Source organism: Suricata suricatta, unplaced genomic scaffold (genome assembly GCF_006229205.1).
Source record: "Suricata suricatta isolate VVHF042 unplaced genomic scaffold, meerkat_22Aug2017_6uvM2_HiC HiC_scaffold_178, whole genome shotgun sequence".
Lineage (NCBI taxonomy): Eukaryota > Metazoa > Chordata > Mammalia > Carnivora > Herpestidae > Suricata > Suricata suricatta.
In genome coordinates, this window is record NW_021862438.1 from 66,134 (window position 1) to 89,182 (window position 23,049).

Genomic DNA, 23,049 nt, shown 5'->3' on the forward strand with positions numbered 1-23,049 from the left:
CATAGGAAGCTCTCAATAAAGTCATTGTTTTTCATTACCTGGATCTCCTAAAATAAGCACTCAAACCAGTGAAACTCATCACTTTCAATATTCCTTCTCACTGTTCCCCCAACCATTTCATTCCTTGAACCTCAGTATCTGCCCCCAGGACACTTTCCCTGACAAGCCTTCCAAGTCATTCCAACCTCTCCTCCTCCTTCATTTACTCAATGTTCCTCCCTCCTCCTCTTCCTCTTGTCCACTCAATGCAGCTTGGTCCCCTGAGTATCTTCCTAAAGACAGGGAGTTACTAATGAGAGCTGAGCACCAGAAGAATAGGGTCAAGGGCAGTCTGGGGGTGGGGGGGGACTCCAGTGCTAGCAGATAAGGAGTCCTATCACCATCTGTCAATTTTACCATCTCTCTCCAGCATCTCTGTCTCTTACCTCGAGGCTCCTACAAATCTATCTCCTTGCTGAGTCTGATGGACTAATATCAGGTGCAAATTCACAGAAGACTGGTCTATTCCAGACCCATTTTCTCCAGGAATGTTACTAACCTTCCAATCTTTCTTTGAAAATGCCCTAAAACTCTGGGAAGCTGAGGACACATGGAACCCAAGGAGGAAGAGAAATTGTTCTCTGTGTTCAATATCTTAATTTCAGCCCAAGTGTCCACTGCACTTCAACAAAAGCAGAAGTTAATACTTGAAGCACTGACAAGGAGTGAGAAATCTCAGGAAGACTATCCCAGCCTGAAGAGGTCCTGAGTGCCTCATGAAACCAATGCAGTTGGGAGGACAGAGGTAGTTGGATGATCAAAAATATCTTTTTGTGATATAAGCAATTTCCAAGGAGGGGCAGCGGCAGGGGTAAGAAGGAGCAGTACAGATCTGGGGATTTAATGAGAAATTTCTCAGCAGTGACCTGCAAGGTCTCTTGGGCCACAAGAGGATGGCAGAGAACTTCTCTCCCAGGAGAGCCAGCCTTGGGCCCTGGGTGCTGAGATAGGGCTGGGCTTCCAGGCTGGGGGAGTCTGGCTCCAGCAAGAACCTATGAGTATCTGACTCAGGAAACCCCTCCTGCTGCCCTTTCCACTGGTATCCCTTATTGTCTTTGGGCCCTGAATTGCTCACAAAACCGTGCTGTGCACCCCCTCACAGACACACCCCATTTCTCCTCAGAGTCCCTAAGCCCCTGCCCCTCTCTTCCTTCTTCCTGAGTTGCAAGAGGAACTTCGTTCATCATATGCTCTTTTCCTGTTTCCAGAGCTCCTCAAAGCTGCAAAAATGAAAGCACTTTCCCGTTTGAATCTGGTCCCTCCCACCACTGTTGTTCCTGTCCCCCCAGCACAGCTTGGAGTGGCAGGGGAAAGAGAGGAAAAATTTGTATTTCCTGAACTCCCTTTTCTGAAAATATCCTGTTAATCATGGTCCTCCTACCCAGGAAATGTCTGACCCATCTGTGATCCACCAGCTGTAGCCCCATATCTTTTTTGTGTCCTTACACTCTGGACCTACTTCCCTATCCAGAAGAAACTACTTTTATGCTTGGGGATGCAGGTGCCAGAGTTCAATTTCACACTCAGCAAGGGCTTAAAAGGCCCAAATTACAACAAGATGATTTGAGTTAAACTCAGTAAGAACTTCCCAGCACAAGGGATCTGACAGTCTCAGATTGTATGAAATTCAGTGAGAATACATACATGGCCTTCCCAGAAGACTCCAAGAGACAAGTACTTGGTTTGGACCTGTCTGGGTAGTACTGACTAGAGACAGAAGTTTTCACTGTGATTTTAGTCATTCCACCTCTGAAGGTGGCACACAAAGACTTCTGGGGACTCTAAGGACATGGGATGAATGGGTGGAGCCTAGAGGTAGGAATAGCAGCCTGGCTAGATCTTTCCCAAAAACTGAGGGTGGGGCAGGTAGAGAGAGTAGGCCAGAACACTCCACTATCTGGAGTGTTCCACTATCTCCACCCTCCCACGCTGGCCCAATATCATGGCCCGTCCTAGTCAAAACAGGACCTCTGAGCTCCTCCAGTACAAGCCTTGAGTGAAGCCCTCAGGTCCCAGTTTCCATCCAGATCCAGGACCCCAGCAGGATAGAGGACACCCACTGTTCAGGCTACCCAAATCTCCATACCCCAAGCACCAAAAACAGTTTTCCTGTTCTTCCCTCCCACCTCACCTCACCTCATACCACAGCCTGAAACCTGCTGGAATTTTGCACAAATCAAAGACATCTTCACCTCTGAGTTCAGGCTTCTGTGAAACTGCACACATGCATACACAGATGCTCACACTCATACATACATACATACATACAGACACATAAACTCAAAAACACACATACACACCCTCATATGCCACAAATATTATTACATGTATGCAACACAAAGACACTTTTCTCACAAACTCATACATTTACAGACAGGCTTCACATGTAAACTTATACACACTTAAACACTCAAAAAGCACACCCTTGCATACATGCCACTATATTCCTTCACAGGATCCAAAGCCCAGTCCTCTAGATTCTGGAGTTCTAGAATGTCCAGGAAAAACATGGAAACCCACAAGAAACCCATTTCCTTTTTTCTGCCCACACTGAAACTCCTTTGCTATATTCCCCTTCTTGCCACCAGAGTCTCTAGGACACAGCTTCAACCATGGAGGGGAAACCTACAGAGATAATTCATTCCTGCACACAACAAACACTTTTGAGCTTCTACCTTCCATTCCTCACCTCACCTCCACTCCTCCTCACCAACCCCAGGCCTGAAGCTGAGGCAGTCACATTAAAGAGAACTTCTGCCCATGGTGTGGTGGAAAGAACAAAAGCTCAGGATTCAAGGACCAGAGTTCACATCCTGCTTTGCCTCTTATTAAGCTTAATTACCTTGGCCACTTGGAACAACCTCTCTAAGCTTTAGTTTCATCATGTGTAAGGTGGAGTTAATAAAATTTACCTAATAATTATGTGAAAATTAAAAAACATGTAAAGCTTCCATCCACCCATGGGAAGTAACCCCATGCGATCCCCCAACCTCTGTGGTGATCATCTCCCCAACACCCTCCCAGTCCTGCTGTCCCTGAAACAGAAATCCAGTCTCCTTCAGCCTAAAACCCTCAGTGGTGCACACCACAGGAAACTTGATCTCCAACTTAGCCAGCTCCATTTTACTCACCACCCCAATCCTGGCCACTACCCCTCCTTGTGCACTTCATCTGTCACCCATTTGCAGTTGGGGCTGACCATGGCCTAAATGTTTGCAATGTAGCACTGGGCCTGCATATCACATGGACATGAAGGATTAATAATTCCCTAGAGAGCTGGCCCAAGGAAAGGCATCATTAATTTCTATATATTACTCCAATTCCAAGACAACATTCTTTATGGATAGTGTGGGAAACAGTTATAGGAAAGGACTTCCTGTACTAAGTAGATGTGGAAGAGACACTGTGGCCCCCGGACTATAAAAAATCCCCCAGATGAAACCCCACTCGATTCTGCGCTCATAGCTAGAAAGCAACCCAGCCCACCCCCACCCCAATGGGCACACCCAGCAAGTGCTTGAGCTAAGGGGAGCAGGAATGACACCCCTCCCCTGCTGTTCAGGTGGCCTCCTCAGTTGCCCTCCAGAGTCAGATCTCAGCTGGGTGGGAAGTGGCTCTGGAAGTCTTACAGACAGCACTTCAGAACTTCCTGGGACCCTCCAAGGACCCAAAACCACCCCTACTATCCCAGTTGCAGGCTTTATTCCCTATATTCCTCCAGGGCTCTGACTGCTTCTGAAGTGCTATCTGTCTTCCCCTTCTCCCAGTGGGATCCTCCTCCAGTCCTTGCAGACAACCTGCCACCCTGCTGATCTCTGAGTTTCTGCCTGGCTTAGAACCATCCTAATTTCCCCACTGCCCTGCCAGCCCACCCCCATCTCTCTGATCCCCTCCACTACCCACCTTCCATTCTGTCCCCTCCTGCCTTGACAACTCTTCACCCCAACCAGCCTGCATCTCTCCTCTCCTCACACATCCACAGACAACCCCACCTCTCAGTGGGCTCCACCTCCCTATTACCTCCATCTCTCCAACTCCCTGTATCCTAACATTTTGCCCCATTTTAAGTCATTTCCACATTTGCTTTCATACCTCTCCCACCCTTTAGAATCTAGGAAATAGAGAAGGGCTCAGAGCTCTATGAAAGGAAAAACCCTGAGGTGGGGTATAACTAATATGACCACCTTAGTCCCTTTCAGGCCATCATATGATATAGGGGAAACAGAATTGGCAGCAGTACTGACCCCCACAATGCTTGCCCCAGAGGAGCTCCTGAGGACCTGGCAGATTCCAGTAATGGGCATGGCAGGCTTTTTCACAATGTGGGCAGACTGCCAAACCCTGTCACAGTAACTGGTGTGGTAAGCCTGGGGACAGGAGGGCAGCCATGAGCTGCACATCTCCCTCTTCCCCAAATTCAATTTCCCCAGCATAGACTCCTCCTCTTGTGCTCACAATTCCAAAGTTCCCAGACTTCCATAGTGCTCATCTGAGGAGAAACACCTATCGTGAATCATCTAAGACCAGTACTTCCCACACCCAAAAGAGCATACAAGTCACTTGGGATCTTGTTAAAAATATAGATTCTTATTCTGTAGGTATGGGTTGGAGCCTAAGATTCTGCATCTCTAGCAAGCTCAGCTGACACTCACATGGCTGGTCCATGAGCCACACTTTGAAGAGCAAGGATCTAGATGATTGTAGAAGGTGCTACAACTGTCTCCCATAAAGAGTCTATCTGTTCACATCCTTCTGTTTGTGTATCCTCCAGATGGCAATGACAATCATAACTCATTCCTTCCTGATTCAGGAATCTCACTCCATGGCATAATACACAATACAAATCTGGCTCATAAATTCCCTCAAAATGTGGATAAATATATTCCTCACAAGTGTGTCATTCTTTCATGAATCCTAAAGGTCCATGTACCTAGATTTATTGTCTCATTTATTTTCCAACTCACTTATCCATCTTTCATTTCCCAAATTGCTCTATAGGCATCTTCCTCCAGATAGTGTCTCTCAACCAATATCTCTTTCTCAGTTTCTACTCATACCTTCCCTTCGAAAGTAATGATGTCTCCATCTCTATCCAGTTACTAATTTAAGTTCATTTCCCATCCCATTTGGGGGTAGCAATTTTCTCTCCCCAAAGAATCTTAGATTCTCTCAGAAGGTTTTTGCACAAGTCTTTCAAAAAAGCATCTAAAGGAGTTGGTAAGTATATGGTAATCTTGCCTCTAGCAGGCTTTTCTGGAGTCATCTACTCCCTGTAGAATATTGAAATTCCATAAGAAAGTAGCTTTATATCCCTCTCCTCCAGGTCAGGAATCATACACAAATAGAGAAACTGGCACTCCTATGCCTCCTAAACTTCTGCCTGTCAAGAAAGTTGCCTGTTGCACCCATGTTGGAGTCAGTCTCCTCTTCAGGGAGTCCCTGGAGTCAGGTAGAGCTGATTAGGCCTTCTATAAATTTTCTGCTTCTGGCTCCTCCCCACATCCCATGGGAATAGGTGGAGCAGAACCAGAGAAGGCCTGATCAGCCTTTCTCCTGAGATAGCATTGTATTTTCCTTGTTGCTTTTTGAATGGACAACACTGCTCTTCACTGAACAAGACTCCACTCTGATTAAACAGACAGGAAAGTAACCAGAACTCAGGCAGAGCCACAGAAAGGCAAAACTAGAAGCACTTGGGTATAGTTCTAGATGTATCCAGGTACACACCTAGGTACAAGTCTAGATATATTGTTCTAGATTGAGAGAAAAGCTTTTTGTCAAGGAAGTCTCCCAGAAGATAGTTTTAAAGGAGAGGCACAATGATAGCCTGAAAGGAAGGACAGTATTCTATACCAAAGAAAAATGTTGAGAGTCGGTTCAATTTAACATGAATTTATTAAATGCTCATTATGTGCCTGACCCTAGGTGGATGCTCTGGGGAAGTGAACAAGATACAAACCTTACTTATAATCATGAAAAAAATAAATAAAATAAAGACACACAGATAACTGTGCTATTTTTTTAAATTTCAGCTGTATTGAGGTATAATTGATATATAAAATCATAAGACATTTAAAATGTACATTGTGGGGGTGGGATGAGCTTATACATTATGAAATGATTCATTATGATTTCCCCACTGTGAAAGCATTAATAATGGTATTTTAATCTAAATGTTTCAAGAAATGAAGTAAATGTTCAAAGGGCACCATATTTCAATGGTTTCATCTTTACTTTACACATCTTTACACATGGACAAGCTGGAGCCTTGGTCTTCAGTGTGAGGTCCCTGGAGCAATAGTATCAGGATCACCTGGGGTTCTGGGTTCCACTCAGACATACTGAATTCCAAATGCTGGGGCCTAGAAATGTGTGTTTTCACAAGCCCTCCGGGTGAGCTGACACCAGCTGAAGTTGGAGCACCACTGTGCAGAGTAATATTCCTCGCTTCCCTCCACCCAGCATCTCTCAATGTGACTGATTAGCAAGTCGAAGAAAACACTGAGCATGCCCAGCTCAGCCCCTTCCAGCCTTTTGGTTTATGTTTTTTTTAATCCAGAACCAATCTGCCAATAAAAGCAGGTTTTCTCCTGTGGAGGGTGCTTGTAATGAGAAGTCTGCCTAATTTAGCGTTGCAGGATTAGCAAACTGATTAGGTTTCAGATCTAAAACTGACAGTTTATTCAACTGTCTTGATTATCTGTTGGTTCCAGACATAGGAGGAGGAAATGTCATGTTTTTTTATTGGGCAGAATGCAGGTACTGAGTGGCTTGGTCAAGGTCACCTTGCTAGTTAATGGTGGAGACAAGACCAGAACCCAAGGACACTTGGTTCTCAGCTGTGCACTTTCTGAGCAGGTAGACCAAAGCAGACAACAATAGAGAAAATTTAAAGTTCAATAACACAGAAATAGCCAAGTAGAAGAACGAACCCCAGGGGTTTTCAGCATGGGTAGTGGGTTTAAAGCCAAAGTGGTTTGTGCTCAAAGGAAAGCCCTGGCTCCAAGCCACCTGTGAATGTTCTGTTGCATGCCCATGTCTCCCCCACTTACTGTCAAGGATCAAGCTACACAGTCTGCTCAGTGGAGTCTGAATGAACACTACTTCATTCTCCTAGCGTTATTCTCTGTGCCTACAATCTTTCCCTAGTACCCACATGTGGCAAAATCTTATCCTTGAAGAGAGCTAACCCAAATATCATTCCTCTACAAAGATGTCTATGATTTCACCAATCAGCTCTCATTACTGTGCCAGCCACAAATGATCACCCTTCACTCCTAATTCCCAAAACACTTTATTTGTGTATTACTTATGAAAGCTTTATACTTTGTGTTGCAGGTATACTTTACCTTTGTGTTAGAATATAAGCTCTTGGAGTGGATGGATGGCCTTAGGGTAAGTGTCTAACTTCAGCTCAGGTCATGATCTCACAGTTTGTGAATTTGAGCTTTGTGTCAGGCTTTCTGCTGTCTGCATAAAGCCTGCTTCAGATCCTCTGTCGCCCTCTCTCTTCCCCTTCCCAACTCAATATCTCAAAATAAATAAATAAATAAACTTTTAAAAAAGAATATAAAATTCTTAAAGGCAGGGGCCATATTTCATCTTTATTTTTTTATTTTTCTAATTTCCTTTATTTTAATTGAAGTATAATTAACATATAATGTTGTTATTCTCAGGCTTACAATATAAGGATTCGTTTCTGAGTAATCATCAAGATAAGTGTATTTTTTTAAATGTTTACTTTATTTTTGAGAGATAGAGAGGCAGAACATGAGTGGAGGGGGGGCAAAGACAGAGAGAGACACAGAATCTGAAGCAGGCTCCAGGTTCTGAGCTGTCAGCACAGAGCCCAATGCAGGGCTTGAATTCATAAACATGATCTGATCTGCAGTCAGACACTTAACTGACTGAGCCAGCCAGGCACCTCAAGATAAATGTACTCTTAATTCCCTTTATATATGTCACCCATCCCTTCACTAACCTCCCATTTGGCAACCACCAGTTTGATCCCTGTATTTAAGTATCTGGTTTTATGTTTGCCTCATTGTTCTTTTTTTTATAACTTATATTCCACCTGTGAATTAAATCATATGGTATTTATCTTTCTCTGATGGATCTGTTTCATTTAGCATTACACCCTCGAGGTCCACCCATGTTGTTATAAATGACAACATTTCATTTTTTCAATGGCTGAGTATGTTCTACCATATATATCAATGGGCAGTTGGGTTGTTTCTATATCCTGGCTATTGTATATAATGTTGCAACAAACATAAAAGTACATATATCTTCATATTACTGTAAAGAAGAAACTTTTGCACAGCAAAGAAAATCATGGAGAAAACAAAAAGACTACTTACCGAATAAGAGTAGATATTTTTAAATGATATACCCAGTAGGGTTAATATCCAAAATATATAAAGAACTTATACAACTAAACATCAAAAATTCATTTATAAAACGGGAAGAGACCAACAGACACATGAAAAGATACTCATAATCACTAATCATTAGGAAGAATGTGGAGGAAAAAATAACTACCATGCACTGTTGGTGGGAATGTAAATTGGTGCAGTCACTAGGGAAAGTTGTGTGCAAGTTCTTAAAAAAATTAAAAATAGAATTACCATATAGTCCAGTAATATCACTACTGGATATTTACTCAAAACAAAAACAGTTTTTCTAGTTTATTTTAACAATATTTTTTTAATGTTTATTTTTGAGAGAGAGAGTGAGCATGGGAGGGGCAGAGAGAGGAAAACACAGAATCTAGAAGGAGGCTTCAGGCTCTGAGCTGTCAGCACAGAATTCTGTGGCTCAAACACACAGAATCATGAGATCATTACCTGAGCCGGATCAGACGCTAACCAACTGAGTCGCCGAGGCACCCCTTAATAATATTTTTAAAGGCCAGTAAGGAGCTACAGACACAACTATAAAGTAGACAAGTAAAAAGAGAGGGAGAGAGAGAGAGGGAGAGAGAGAGAGAGAACAAAGACACATCCTTCACTACACAAGAAGTACACAACTCACCATTGCTTTCCATGTACTTAGGAGTACTTTCCAAAATTATGCAGGGACAAGACTGCATTTAGGTGTAATGACGTCAAACTGAACATGTATTTAACTGCTGAGTTCAAGATCTACAGTGTTGGTGCTAACTTAAGTGGAGTTAAGCAACCTGGCTATGCTGGATCCCAAAGCTGAAGTAGATAATGATCCTGATCACCATGGAGATACCAAATCGGGCCCAGGTGCCAGCTGTCATCTGCATCATAAGGTAAACATTCACAAAGATGTTCAGTAGTGGGAGAAGAGGCAGAGCAGGGACCTTAAAGCGAAGGGAACTGGAGCTGTGTGGTTGTCTCCAGATGACCCCAGTGATCCCAGTGATGAGCACCAGGAGAAGTACAGCCACTGAAATCCACACTGGGTCTCCAGAAAGTAGAAATTGCTACTGGGCCAGCACCAGGCAAAGAAGAGGGAACAGCAGAGCAAGCAGTAAGGAGCAAACATAGACAACCCGGCCAGAGAGTGGAGTGGGAGTGGGGCTGCCTGGAAGAAGTACTCCCTGTAGAGTCAGCTTCTCTGCTGTAGGTCCATTCCCCTCCTACACCTCTGCTTCATTTCCCCCATTCCTCCTCTCAGGCTGATACCTGATAATGAGAACACAAATAGCTACCAGGGAATGATTAAACAGGGTCCCAATGGACACAAAGTCCACAAGCTGAATGAGTTCAAAAAAGAATGCAGTGGTGCTGCCATAATGCCCAAGACCACAGTGGCCACAATGGGGATATGTCTGCTGGTGTGGGTCCTGCCAAGGACATGGAACAGGAGGCCATCGTTTGCCATCATGGGGATCACCTGATGTGCAGAGAACACATTATTCAAGACTGTAGTAAAAAGAGTGCACAGAGCTCCAATAGCCACAACATAGCAGGCAGGGGCCCAGCCAATATGTAGAAATGCCTCAGGCAAGGGGCTCCCAGGCTGGAGCTGGTAGTAAGGCACCATAAGTGTAAGTGTTAAAGAGACTCCAAAATACACCAAAAACCAGATGAACAGTGAAATCACAATGCCCATGGGGATGCAATGCTGGAGATGCTGGGTTTCTTTAGCTCTGGTAGCAATATTGTCAAAACCTATAAATGCACAGAAATAGGTAGCTGTTCCATGGAGAATCCCCTCGAAGCCAAAAGGCACAAATCCTCCAGAACCTAGAAGACCCAAGCTAGAGGTGTCATTGAGTCCAGCCTTTACGTAGTCCTCTTCTGTGAGCTTCCAGTTGTGCAGGTCCCCCTAATGAAGCCACAGATGATGACAAAAGTCGAGAACCAAAAGGCTCACCAATGTGATCATTTTGGTAAACAGTACTGACTCCCTGTCCCTCAGAGCCAGCACTCCAGTGAGCAACACCAGGCCCGTAGCAAAGAAGTTTGGATATTCTGCAACCACTTGTTGAACATGCAGTAAGATGCTCTCACGCAGAGCCTGAGATATTTGGTTCCTAATCAGGTAGTCAAAAGCTGTTGTCCAGCCCTGAGCTACTGGCTGTGCTAGAACATAGGAGAGGATGAAGTTCCAGCCAGTGATGAAAGCCCAGAGTTCACCTATAGAGACATAGCTGTAGAGATATGCAGAACCAGAATGGGGAACCCAGATAGCAAACTCTGCATAACCCAGCCCAGCCAATGCACATGACAGACTGGCCACCAAAAAGCAGATCACAGTGGCTGGTCCTGCTTGTTTGCTGGCCACCTCACCAGCCAGGACACACACACCAGCACCCAGTGTGTAGTCCATACCCAGAGCCACTAAATCCAGAGTGGTCAGCCATCTGAGAATGGTAGGCTTAGTTGTCTTTTCCTCCAGTATACGTCTTCGTACCAGCATTTGATCAAACTTTGATCAGGCGAACTGCCTGACACAGCATTTTAGCTGGAACTGAAGAGGATTCTAGGATCAGAGAGTTGTAGCAAGTCCAGGGAGTGGAGACTCTGGAATCATATTCGGTGAGGCTGAGTTAAACTGATGGTTTGGGGCTGCTGAGTTTGGCTTTTCAGGCTTTAAAGCTGCTACATTGTATTTCTTCTGGTATGTGCTGTCCTTCCACAATGTCTAAGCAAAGAATAATTACTGAACCCTTTCCCAACCAAAAGCTCAGAAGTCCCATAGCACCTGTTGCAGCACAGATATTGCAAAAAGTGACACCAAAGGACAGCATGGACAAATCAATTCTGCTTTCCCTTGAAAAGAAGTGCCAAATACCTCCCAACAGTCTTTTATTTTACACACGCCATAACAAAATTCCCTTTGGAAACATCTAACTCATGTAGCTTCATGTACTAATTAAGCCATAAGAGCGACACCTGAGGGGCATAGTTAGTTAAGTATCTGACTTTTGAGTTTGGCTTAGGTCATGATCTCACAGTTGTGAGATCGAATCCTCCATTGGGCTCCATGCTGGATGGGGAGTCTGCTTAAGATTCTTCTCTCCCTCTCCTCCTGAGCCTAACTCACTCATGCTCTCTAAACAAACAAACAAACAAACAAACAAACAAACAAAGCTGTAAGACACAACAGAGCATGAATTTATTGTGCATAATTCACATGTGGGATGTCTAGTGCTTGAGCATGAGTTATGACACATTAATTCATAGACTAGAGAGCCTCATTGAAATTAAAGAACCATGTTTAAATCTCACCTGAGTTTAAAATACAAATATTGCCCTTCCCCAACTCTTCCCCCCCCTTTCCCAATCCCATGGTCTCCTATTAGGTTTGTCCTGTTAGACCTATGAGTGACAACATATGGTATCTGTCCTTCTCTGCCTGACTTATTTTGCTTAGCATGACTCCCTCTAGGTCCATCCATTTTGCTGCAAATAGCCGTATTTCATTCTTTCTCATTACCATGTAGTACTCCATTGTATATATACACCACATCTTCTTGATCCATTCATCAGTGATGGACATTTAGGCTCTTTCCATGATTTGGTTAATGTAGAAAGTACCGCTATGAACATTGGGGTACATGTGCCCCTACGCATCAGCATTTCTATATCCCTTGGGTAGATCCCCAGCAGTGCTATTGCTGGGTCACAGAGGAGTTCTATTGATAGTTTTTTGAGGAACCTCCACACTGTTTTCCAGAGTGGCTGTACCAGTTTATATTCCCACTAACAGTGTAGGAGGGTGCCAGTTTCTCCACATTCTCGCCAGCATCTATAGTCTCTTGATTTCTTCATTTTAGCCACTCTGACCGGTGTGAGGTGGTATCTCAGTGTGGTTTTGATTTGTATTTCCCTGATGATGAGCGACTCTGAGCATCATTTCATGTGCCTTTTGGCCATCTGGATGTCCACTTTGGAGAAGTATCTGTTCAAGTCTTCTGCCCATTTCTTCACTGGATTATTCGTTTCTCAGGTATGGAGTTTGCTGAGTTCCTTGTAGATTTTGGATACTAGCCGTTTATCCCATATGCCATTTGCAACTATCTTTTCACATTCCGTCGGTTGCCTATTAGTTCTTTTGTTTGTTTGTTTCCTTGGCAGTGAAGAAGCTTTTTATCTTGATGAGGTTCCAATAGTTCATTTTTGTTCTTAATTCCCTTGTGTTTGGGGACGTGTCATGTAGGAAATTGCTGCGATTCAGGTCAAAGAATTGTTTCCTGCTTTCTCCTCTAGTATTTTGATGGTTTCCTGTCTTACATTCAGGTCCTTTACCCATTTTGAGTTTATTTTTGTGAATGGTGTAAGAAAGTGGTCGAGTTTCATTCTTCTGCATGTTGCTGTCCGGTTCTCCCAGCACCACCTGCTAAAGAGGCTGTCTTTTACCATTGGATATTTTTTCCTGCTTTGTCAAAAATTAATTGGCCATACATTTGTGGGTCCAGTTCTGGGCTCTGTATTCTATTCCATTGGTCTATGTACTGTTTTTGTGCCAAAACCATACTTTCTTGATGTTGACAGCTTTGTAGTAGAGGCTAAAGTCTGGGATTGTGATGCCTCCCTGTTTTGGTTTTCTTCTTCAATATTACTTTGGCTATTCGGGGTCTTTTGTGGTTCCATTCAAATGTGAGGATAGTTTGTTATAGCTTTGAGAAGAACGCTGGCACAATTTTGATGGGGGATTGCATTGAATGTGTAGACTGCTTTGGGTAATAATGACATTTTAACAATGTTTATTCTTCCGATCAATGAGCAATGGAATGTTTTTCCATTTCTTTGTGTCTTCTTTAATTTCTTTCATAAGCTTTCTATAGTTTTATCATGCAGGTCTTTTACATCTTTCGTTAGGTTTATTCCTAGGTATTTTATGGTTTTTCATGCCATTGTGAATGGGATCAGTTTCCTGATTTCTCTCTCTGTTGCTTCATTTTTGGTGTATAAAATGCAACCGATTTCTCTACATTGATTTTGTACCTTGCGACTTTGCTGAATTCATGGATCAGTTCTGGAAGGCTTCTGGTGGAATCTATCAGGTTTTCCATGTAGAGTATCATGTCATCTGTGAAAAGTGAAATTTGACTTCTTCTTTGCCAATTCTGATGCCTTTTCTTTCTTTTTGTTGTCTGATTGCTGATGCTAGGACTTCCAGCATCAGCTGAAAAAGAGCGGTGAGAGTGGACATCCCTGTTGTGTTCCTGATCTCAGGGGGAAAGCTCTCAGTTTTTCCCCATTGAGGATGATAATTGCTGTGGGCTTTTCATGAATTGCTTTAATAATGTTTAAGTTAGTTCCTTATATCCTGACTTTTTCGAGGGTTTTTATTAAGAAGGGATGCTGCATTTTGTCGAATACTTTTTCTGCATCTATCGACAGGATCATATGGTTTTTATCTTTTCTTTTGTTAATGTGATGTATCACATTGATGGATTTGCAAGTATTGAACCAGCCCTCTAACCCCGGAATGAATCCCATTTGATCATGATGGATAATTATGTTGTATGTTGCTGAATTCGATTGGCTAGAATCTTGTTGAGTATTTTTGCATCTATATTCATTAAGGATATTGGCCTGTAGTTCTCTTTTTTTGTTGGGCCTCTATCTGGTTTAGGAATAAAGGTGATATTTGCTTCATAGAAAAATCCCGGAAGTTTTTCTTTCATTTCTATTTTTTGGAATAACTTGAGAAGAATGAGTGTTAACTCTGCGTTAAATGTCTGGTAGAACTCCCCTGGGAATCCATCCTGCCCTGGGTTTTTATTTGTTGGAAGATTTTTGATAACTGATTCAATTTCTTCACTGGTTATTGGTCTGTTCAGATTTTCTATCTCTTCTTATTTGAATTTTGGTAGTGCATGTGTGTTTAGGAATTTGTCCATTTCTTCTAGGTTGTCCAGTTTGTTGGCATATCATTTTTCATACTAATCTTTGATGATTGCTTGTATTTCTGAGGGATCAGTTGTAATAGATCCATTTTCCTTCATGATTTTGTGTATTTGGGTGTTCTCTCTTTTCTCTCTGAGGAGCCTAGCTAGAGGTTTATCAATTTTGTTTATTTTCTCAAAAAAACAACTCTTGGTTTCATTGGTTGATTTCAATGGCTTTTTGGATTCTATATTGTTTATTTCTGCCCTGATCTTTATTATTTCTCTTCTTCTGCTGGGTTTGAGGTGCTTTTGCTACTCCTTTCCTAGTTCCCTTAGGTTCTCTGTTAAGTTTTGAGTTTGCAGTTTTTCTAGTTTGTTGAAATAGGCCTGGATTGCAATAAACTTTCCTCTTAGGACTGCCTTTGCTGTGTCCCAGAGATTTTGGATTGTTGTATTTTCATTTCCATTTGTTTTCATATATTTTTTAATTTCCTCTCTAATTTCCTGATTCATCCAATCATTCTTTAGTAAGGTGGTTTTTAACCTCCACATTTTTGGAGGTTTTCCTGACTTTTTCCGGTGGTTGATTTCAAGTTTCATAGCATTGTGATCTGAAAGTGTGCATGGTATGATCTCAGTTTGTTTGTATTTATGGAGCACTGTTTTAGGACTGAGTATGTGATCAATCTTGGATAATTGCCAATCACACTCGAGAAGAAAGTGAATTCCTTAGCTTCAGGATGCAGAGTTCTAAATATATCTATTAATTCCATCTATTCCAGTGTATCGTTCAAGTCCATTGTTTCTTTAGTGATTTTGTCTGGTTGACCTATCCATTCTTGTAAGTGGAGTATTAAAGTCCCCTTCAATTAGCACATTCTTATCAATAAGATTGTTTCTGTTTGTGATTGTTTCATGTATTTGGGTGCTCCTGAATTCGATGCATAGATGCGTATAATTGTTAGTTCTTCCTGATGGAGAGACCTTGTAATTATCATATAATGTCCTTCTTCTTCTTTTGTTACTGCCTTTAACTTTAAAGTCCAGTTTATCTGACATAAGTATGGCTGTTCCAGGTTTCTTTTGGTGTCCAGTCACATAGCACATATTTCTCCATCCCCTTACTTTCAATCTGAAGGTGTCTTCAGGTCAAAAATGAGTCTCTTGTACACAGAAAATAGATAGATTTGGGGTTTTTATCCATTCTGCTACCCTGTGTCATTTGGTTGGAGCATTCAGTCATTTACATTCAGTGTTATTATTGAAAAATGTGTGTTTAGATTCATTGTGTTCTCTGTAGAGTTCATCTTGTATTGATGTCTCTGGTGTCTTATATTCCTTGCTGCTTTTCTCTCATAGAGTCCCTCTTAGGATTTCTTGTAGGGTTGGTTTGGTGGTGATGAATTTTCCTAATTTTTGTTTATTTGGGAACACCTTTATCTCTCCTTCTATTTTGAATGACAGACTCGCTGGATAAAGGACTCTTGGCTGCCTATTTTTCCACTTCATCACATTGAAGATTTCCTGCCATTCTGTTCTGGCCTGCCAAGTTTCAGTAGATAGGTCTCTAACCACTCTGCTCAGTTTCCCTTTGCATGTTAGGACCCTTTTATCCCTAGCTGCTTTCAGAATTCTCTCTTTATCCTTATGTTTTGTCAGTTTCACTATGATATGTTGTGTCAAAGGTCAGTTCATGTTATGTCTTAGGGGCATTCTTTATGCCTCTTGAATTTCATTGTCTTTCTCTTTCTCCAGATTGGAGAAATTTTCGTCAATAATTTGATAAAGCACCCCCTTCAGGACCTTTTTCTCTTTCTTTCTCTTAAGAAATTCCTATGATATGGATATTGTTCCGATTGATTGTATCACTCAGGGCTCTAATTCTCCTTTTGTGCTCCTGGATCAATTTCTCTCTTTTTCTTGGCTTCCTCTTTTGTGATAACTGTGTTTTCTAATTCACCTATTCTCTTCTCTGTTTCTTCAATCTGTGCATTAGCAGCCTCCATGTTATGATTCACCTCATTTAAAGCCTTCTGAAGGTCCCTAATCTGTGTATCAATAGTTTCTCTGATTGTTTTTTCAAGCCCAGCCATTAATTTTATGACAATTGTTTTAAATTCTTGTTCATTTGTGTTTTTTAAGTCTATTTTGAGTAGTTCTGAGGCTATTATTTCTTACTGGAATTTCTTTAGAGGAGGGTTCTTTGTTTCATCATTTTGGCTAGTTTTCTGTCTCTTGTCAGTTTTAAAAGATTGTTATGCTCTCTGCACCTGTTAGTATTGCTCTATTAAAGGAGACTCTTTGACTGTTCAGGGCCTGTCGTTTCAGGAAATGTCTTTTAATGGTGTCTCTCGGTTTCTCTTGTTATGCCTGTAATTAATATATTTCCTTCCTCAGTGATATTTGGGGCTTTCTACTGTGTGTTCTTTGGCTTGTTTCTTGAGATAGCTCTGAAAAGGAGAACAGACAGACAGACACACAGGAAACACATGCACGCAAATGCACTGACAGATCAAGTAATCAAGCAAACCAAATGGGAAAGGAAAAAAAGGAGCGGGAAAGAAAAGAGAGGACAGGAAGCAAGAAAACAAAGCCAGGGGCACAGAGACAGCCAAAGTTAAAGGACAGTCTTAGAGCATAAAACCTGCGAGGAAAGAGATAAGAATGAGATAAGGGAAAAATATCTGGGTGGTCAGAGTTGATCTAATCACAGCAGCACATAAATGTTGGTCTTTCCCAGATCAGGCATCCATGAGGCTGTTATCAATAAGGGGTCAGTGTCTTGGCTTTTAATTCCTCTCAATTTGATGGTTGTGAGTATGTGGAGGTAACAGTGTTCCCTACTTCTCTGCCATCTTGCCCCCCTAGCCTCAGAGAAGTTTTAAATGAGTAGCATAGTGTTAGCCTGAAAGGAAGGATAATTTACTGTACCAAATAAATATGTAAGGCTCAATTCTATTTACCATAAATTTATTATAAACTTCTTATGTGTCTGGCACCCAGCTGAGTGCTCTGGAGTTAACAACATGTACTCCTAACCTATGATCTGCAATCAGGGAATAAAATAAAGAAAATAAAGGCACACAGATAACTGTGGTATATTATTTTTTAAATTTCTATTTTATTGAAGTAAAATTGACATATAAAACTTAAGATATTTAAAGTGTACATTTTGGTGATTTGACAGACATATACATTGTGAAATGATTCACTATGAGTTCCCCACTGTGAAGGGATTGATGATGGCATTTTAATCTGATTGTTTCATTAAATGAAGATACGTGTTCAAACTTCACCTTTGTTGCCATCACTTCATCTTTACATGTGGAGGAGCTTCAGCTGGAGCTTTGGTTTTCTGTTTGTGGTCCCTAAACCAGCAGTATCACCAACATCTGGGAATCTGTTGGCAGTCCAATTTCTGGGCCCCACTGAATTCAGGCCTCCTGAATTCCAAATGCTGGGCACAGTGTCCAGCAATCTGTGTTTTCACATACCTTACAGGTGAGGTGACATTTCCTGAAATGAACACCACAGAAGAGAGTAATATTCCTAACTTCTCTCACTGTGACTTTGATTGGTGAGTTGAAGAGACAGCACTGAGTATGCCTAATTCAGCCCCTTCCAGTTTTAGTTGATTTTCTTTTTCTTATCTAGGGCCAACCTGCCCAAAAGACACTTGCATTCCAACCTGAAACACAAGTAAATCTAAAAAAAACCAACCAAACAAACAAAAAAAACAAAAAAATCCTCTATCCTGCGGTGGGAGTTGGGGGTGCTCAGCACTACTTGTGATGAGGTGTAAGTCTGTCTAATTTAGTGAGGCAGGATTAGCAAGCCAATCAGGTTTCAGATCTAAAGCTGGTGGTTTAATCATCTGTCTCTATGTCTTGATTATCAATTGCTTTTGAATATGGGAGGAGGAAATGGAGTGTTATTCATTGGACCGCTACAGTTCAAACACTTAGTTGTAATGAAAGTGGGCATGCTTCCTGTTCACACTTCATGCAGTAGAGATATCTGATTCAGAGAATCACGGGACAGAAGAACCAGAGGAAATCCTAGAATTTTTTAGGTAAAGGGAACTTTAGAAATGATCAGTTATTAAGACATGGTTCTTTGAAAGAACTAACAAAATTGATAGCCCCCCTAGCCAGATTTACCAAAAATAAAAAGGAAATAACCCCCCCAAATAAAATCACAAATGAGAGAGGAGAGAACACAAAAACAATGCAGATATACAAAAATACTAAGAGAATATTATGAGCAGTTATATGCCAATAAATTGGGAAATCTGAAAGAAATGGATAAATGCCTAGAAATAAAGACTACAAAACTGAAATAGGAAGAAATAGAAAATTTGAACAGACATGTAACCAGCAAAGAAATTGAATCAGTAATCAAGAATCTTCCAAGAAACAAGAGTCCAAGGCCAAATGGCTTCCTAGGGAATTCTATCAAATATTTAAAGAAGAGTTAACACATATTATTTTGAAGCTGTTTCAAAAAACAGAAATGGGAAAAAATTTAAACCCATTCTATGAGGCCAGCATTATGTTGATTCCAACACCAAAGATCCCACTAAAAAGGTGAATTACAGACCAATTTCCCTAATGAATATGGATGCAAAAATCTTAACAAGATACTAGCAAATTGATTCCAATAATGCATTAAAAACATTATTCACTGCGATCAGGTGGGATTTATTGCTGGGCTACAGGGGGTAGTTCAATATCTGCAAATCTATCAACAGATATACCACATTAATAAAGAAAAAAAAAGAACCATATGATTTTCTCAACAAATGCAGAAAAAGCTTATGGCAAAATACAGCATCCTTTCTTGATAAAAACCCTCAAGAAGGTAGGAATAGAGGGAACATTCCTCAACATCATAGAGGACATATATGACAGATCCACAACTAATATCCTCAGTAGGGATAAACTGAGAGCTTTCCTTTTAAAGTCAGGAATATGACAAGTAGTTTCACTTTCACTACTATAATTAAACATAGTAGCCTCAGCAATCAGATAACATAAAGAAATAAAGGACATATAAATTGGCAAAACAGTCACACTTTCACTTGTTGCAGATGACATGATACTCTACATGGAAAATCCAAAAGACTTCACCAAAAAACTGCTAGAACTGATATGTGAATTCAGCAAAATTGCAGGAAAAAAATCATGGTCCAAATTTAAGTGGGATTAAGCAACCAGGCTGTGTTGGATCCCATAGGCAAAGTAGATAGCAAACCCAGTCAGCATCCAAATACCAACTGGGGTCCAGATGTCAGCTGTCATCTGCATCATAAAGCAAACATTCACAAAGATGCTCAGGAGTGGGAGGAGAGGCAGAACAGGGATCTTAAAGTAAAGGGGACTGGAGCTCTGTGGCTGTCTCCAGATGACCCCAGTGATCCCAGTGATGAGCACCAGGAGAAGCACAACCACTGAAATCCACACTGGGTCTCCAGAAAGTAGAACTGGCCAGTGGGTCAGCACCAAGCAAAGAAGAATAAGCAGCATCATAAGCAGTGAGGAGCAAACATAGACAACCCAGCCAGAGAGTGGAGTGGGAGTGAGGCTGCCTGGAAAAAGTAGTCTCTGTAGAGTCAGCATCTCTGCTTCAGGTCCATTCCCCTCCTGAATCTCTGCTTCATTTCCCTCTGTCTTCACCTCAGGCTGATACCTGAGGATGAGAACAGAAAGAGCAACCAAAGAGTAAGATATCAGGGACCCGATTGACCTGAGGTCCAAGAGATCAGTGAGTCTAAAGAAGAATATCATGATGGCTGCAACAATTCCAAAGATCACAGTGGCCATGATGGGGGTGTATATGCCAGTATGGATCCAGGCAAGGACAGGGCACAGGAGGCCATCAGTTGCCATCTTGTATATCACCTGATTAATGGGTAACATAAAGCCCAAGATGCGTGCAGAAAGACTACAGAAAAATCCAAAAGTAACAACATAGTAGGCAGGGGCCCAGCCAATATGGAGAAATGCCTCAGGCAAGGTGTTCCCAGGTTTAAGTTTATAGTAAGGCAGCATAAGTGTAAGTGATGCAGAGACACCAAAGTACACCAAAAAGCAGAGGAACAGTGAAACCACAATGCCCATGGGGATGGAACGCTGGGGATTCTGGACTTCTTTAGCTCTGGTAACAATATTGTCAAAACCAATAAATGCATAGAAACATGTAGCTGCCCCACGGAGAATCCCCTCAAAGCCAAAAGGCACAAATCCTCCAGAGCCCAGAAGACCCAAGCTAGAGGTGTCATTGAGTCCGGCCTTTATGTAGTCCTCTTCTGTGAGCTTCCAGTTGTGCAGGTCCCCCTTAATGAAGCCAGAGATGATAACAAAACTGAAAATCAAAAGTTTCACCACTGTGACTGTTCTGCTAACCAGGAGAAAGTGACGTATCCTCAGAGCCGGCAATTCCATGAGGAGCAACACCATGCCCACAACAAAGAAGTCTAGATATTCTGTAAGTTCACGGGAAACATGTGGTGCAATGCTCTCATGCAGGGTCTGAGAGAACCTGCTCTCACGGAGGTAATCAAAAGCTAAGTTCCATGTCCGCACCACCATGGCTGTATCAGCAACATAGGAGAAGATGAGGCTCCAGGCAGTGATGAAAGCCCAGATTTCACCTATGGTGATAAAGCTGTAGAGATATGCAGAGCCAGAATGGGGAACACGGGCACTCATCTCTGCATAGCACAGCCCAGCCAATATAGAAGATAGGCCAGCCACCAAAAAGCAGATCACAAAAGATGGTCCTGCTTGATTGCTGGCCACCTCACCAGCCAGAACATACACACCTGCACCCAATATTTGGTCTACACTCACCACCACTAAATCCAAAGTGCTCAGACTTATGGCAGTGTCGGTCTCAGCACCCTGATGCTCCATCGAAAGTCTGCGAACCAGTTTTTGACCAAATCTGCGAAATGCCAGACATAGCATTGTAGCTGGAATTGAAGAGGATTCTAGGATCAGAGAGCTGTAGCAAGCACAGGAAGCCTGCAGTCTGGGATTCACTTTGGTGAGGCCGAGTTAAGTTGAGCTGGTTGGGGCTTCCAAGTTCTGTTGCTCAGGTTTCAAATTTGCTGCTTCATATTTCATCTGCTTTATGCTTCCCTCCATAATGCCTAAGTAAATAATAAATAGTTACTGAACAATGGTGTTCTACCTATCAACCAAAACTCAGAAGTCACCTGTTCCAGCCCAGAAACTGACCCCAAAATACATCATAAAAACCAACCCTGACCCACCCCCCACAAAGTAGTAAATACCTCCAAACATTCTCCTTTTTTTACACACAATAATATATTCCCATTTGGATTCATCTAAGTCATGTAGCTTCATGTACTAATTAAACCATAAAATTCAACAGAGCATGAATGTATTGTGCAATAATTCACACACCGGATGGTTGCATGATGCTTGGGCATGAGTTATGTATATTAATTCCAGAATAAAGGGCCTCATTGCATTATAGAATTATTTTTAAATAATTATCTGAGTTTAAAATACTAACATTGGCCCTCCAGTCTTAAAACTCTTAACCCCCAAATTAGCTAGACAGATTTAGATGTCACTTTTGTCCCCTTTCTCATCATTTAGCATCCTCCATTAAGCTGCACTAATGCCAAAAAATGTACAGTTCAACCCTTCACTTTAGCCATCTAGGTTCATAAGCACTATGAAAAGAGGTAGAGGAAGAAGAAAAGGGTAGGGCTTCATAACTACCTGCAAGAACCAGAGGAACAGGCTGTCTGGTGAAGAAACACTAGAGAAATGGGTGCAGCAGCCAACCAAGTGTTCATTACTAAGAAGGGAGCAGAGCCATAAAAACTGTTTTGTGAATTGTAAGATTCAATAATCCCCACCCAAAGCAACCAGACAAAAATTAACTATAGTTATATCCATAGTTAAGAGAGTATGATGGGTAAGGAGGAATGAAATAAGTCACCTAGCTCAGTAGCTCATGATCATAACAGTTACTTCTGTCTCCTCCCTCTCTAAGTTCCAGAAGAGGAGAGATGACTTCTACAGACAGTCTCCTCTCTTGCCACAAGATGCTCTATAAACACCCTGAACCACCTCTGATGTCAGCTCCCAATGGCTTGAAGAATCTGCCCTGCTCTGTGAGCTTTATTAAAACACTCACTTGTCCATCACCTGATGAATGGATCAAGAAGATGTGGTATATATACACAATGGAGTATTACATGGCAATGAGACAGAATGAAATATGGCCATTTGTAGCAAGGTGAATGAACCTCAAGGGTGTCATGCTAAGCGAAATAAGTCAGGCAGAGAAGGACAGATACCATATGTTTACACTCATAGGTCTAACAAAAGAACAGGAGAAACCTAATGGAGGACCATGGGGAGGGGAAGAGAAAAAGAGAGTTGGGGAGAGAGAGGGACGCAAAACCTGAGAGACTATTGAATACGGAAAATGAAATGAGGGTTGAAGGGGGAGGGGGAGAAGAGGTGGTGGTGATGGAGGAGGGCACTTGTGGGGAAGAGCACTGGGTGTTACATGGAAACCAATTCAACAATAAACTATTTAAAAAAATAAATAAAATTTTAAAAAGAAAGAAAGAAAGAGAGAAAGAAACACTCACTTGTAACTCCCTACTAACTTTTCACAAGGAGTTAATTTTAAGTCACCCAAACCAC

The 23,049-nt window shown here is 41.8% G+C and overlaps 2 pseudogenes; both read right to left on the reverse strand.

Moving 5' to 3' along the window:
• Positions 1-9,211: 9,211 nt before the first annotated feature.
• LOC115284733 lies at positions 9,212-10,935 on the reverse strand (annotated as a pseudogene).
• Positions 10,936-19,560: 8,625 nt separating this feature from the next.
• On the reverse strand, positions 19,561-21,324 carry LOC115284732 (annotated as a pseudogene).
• Between the last annotated feature and the right edge of the window lie 1,725 nt (positions 21,325-23,049).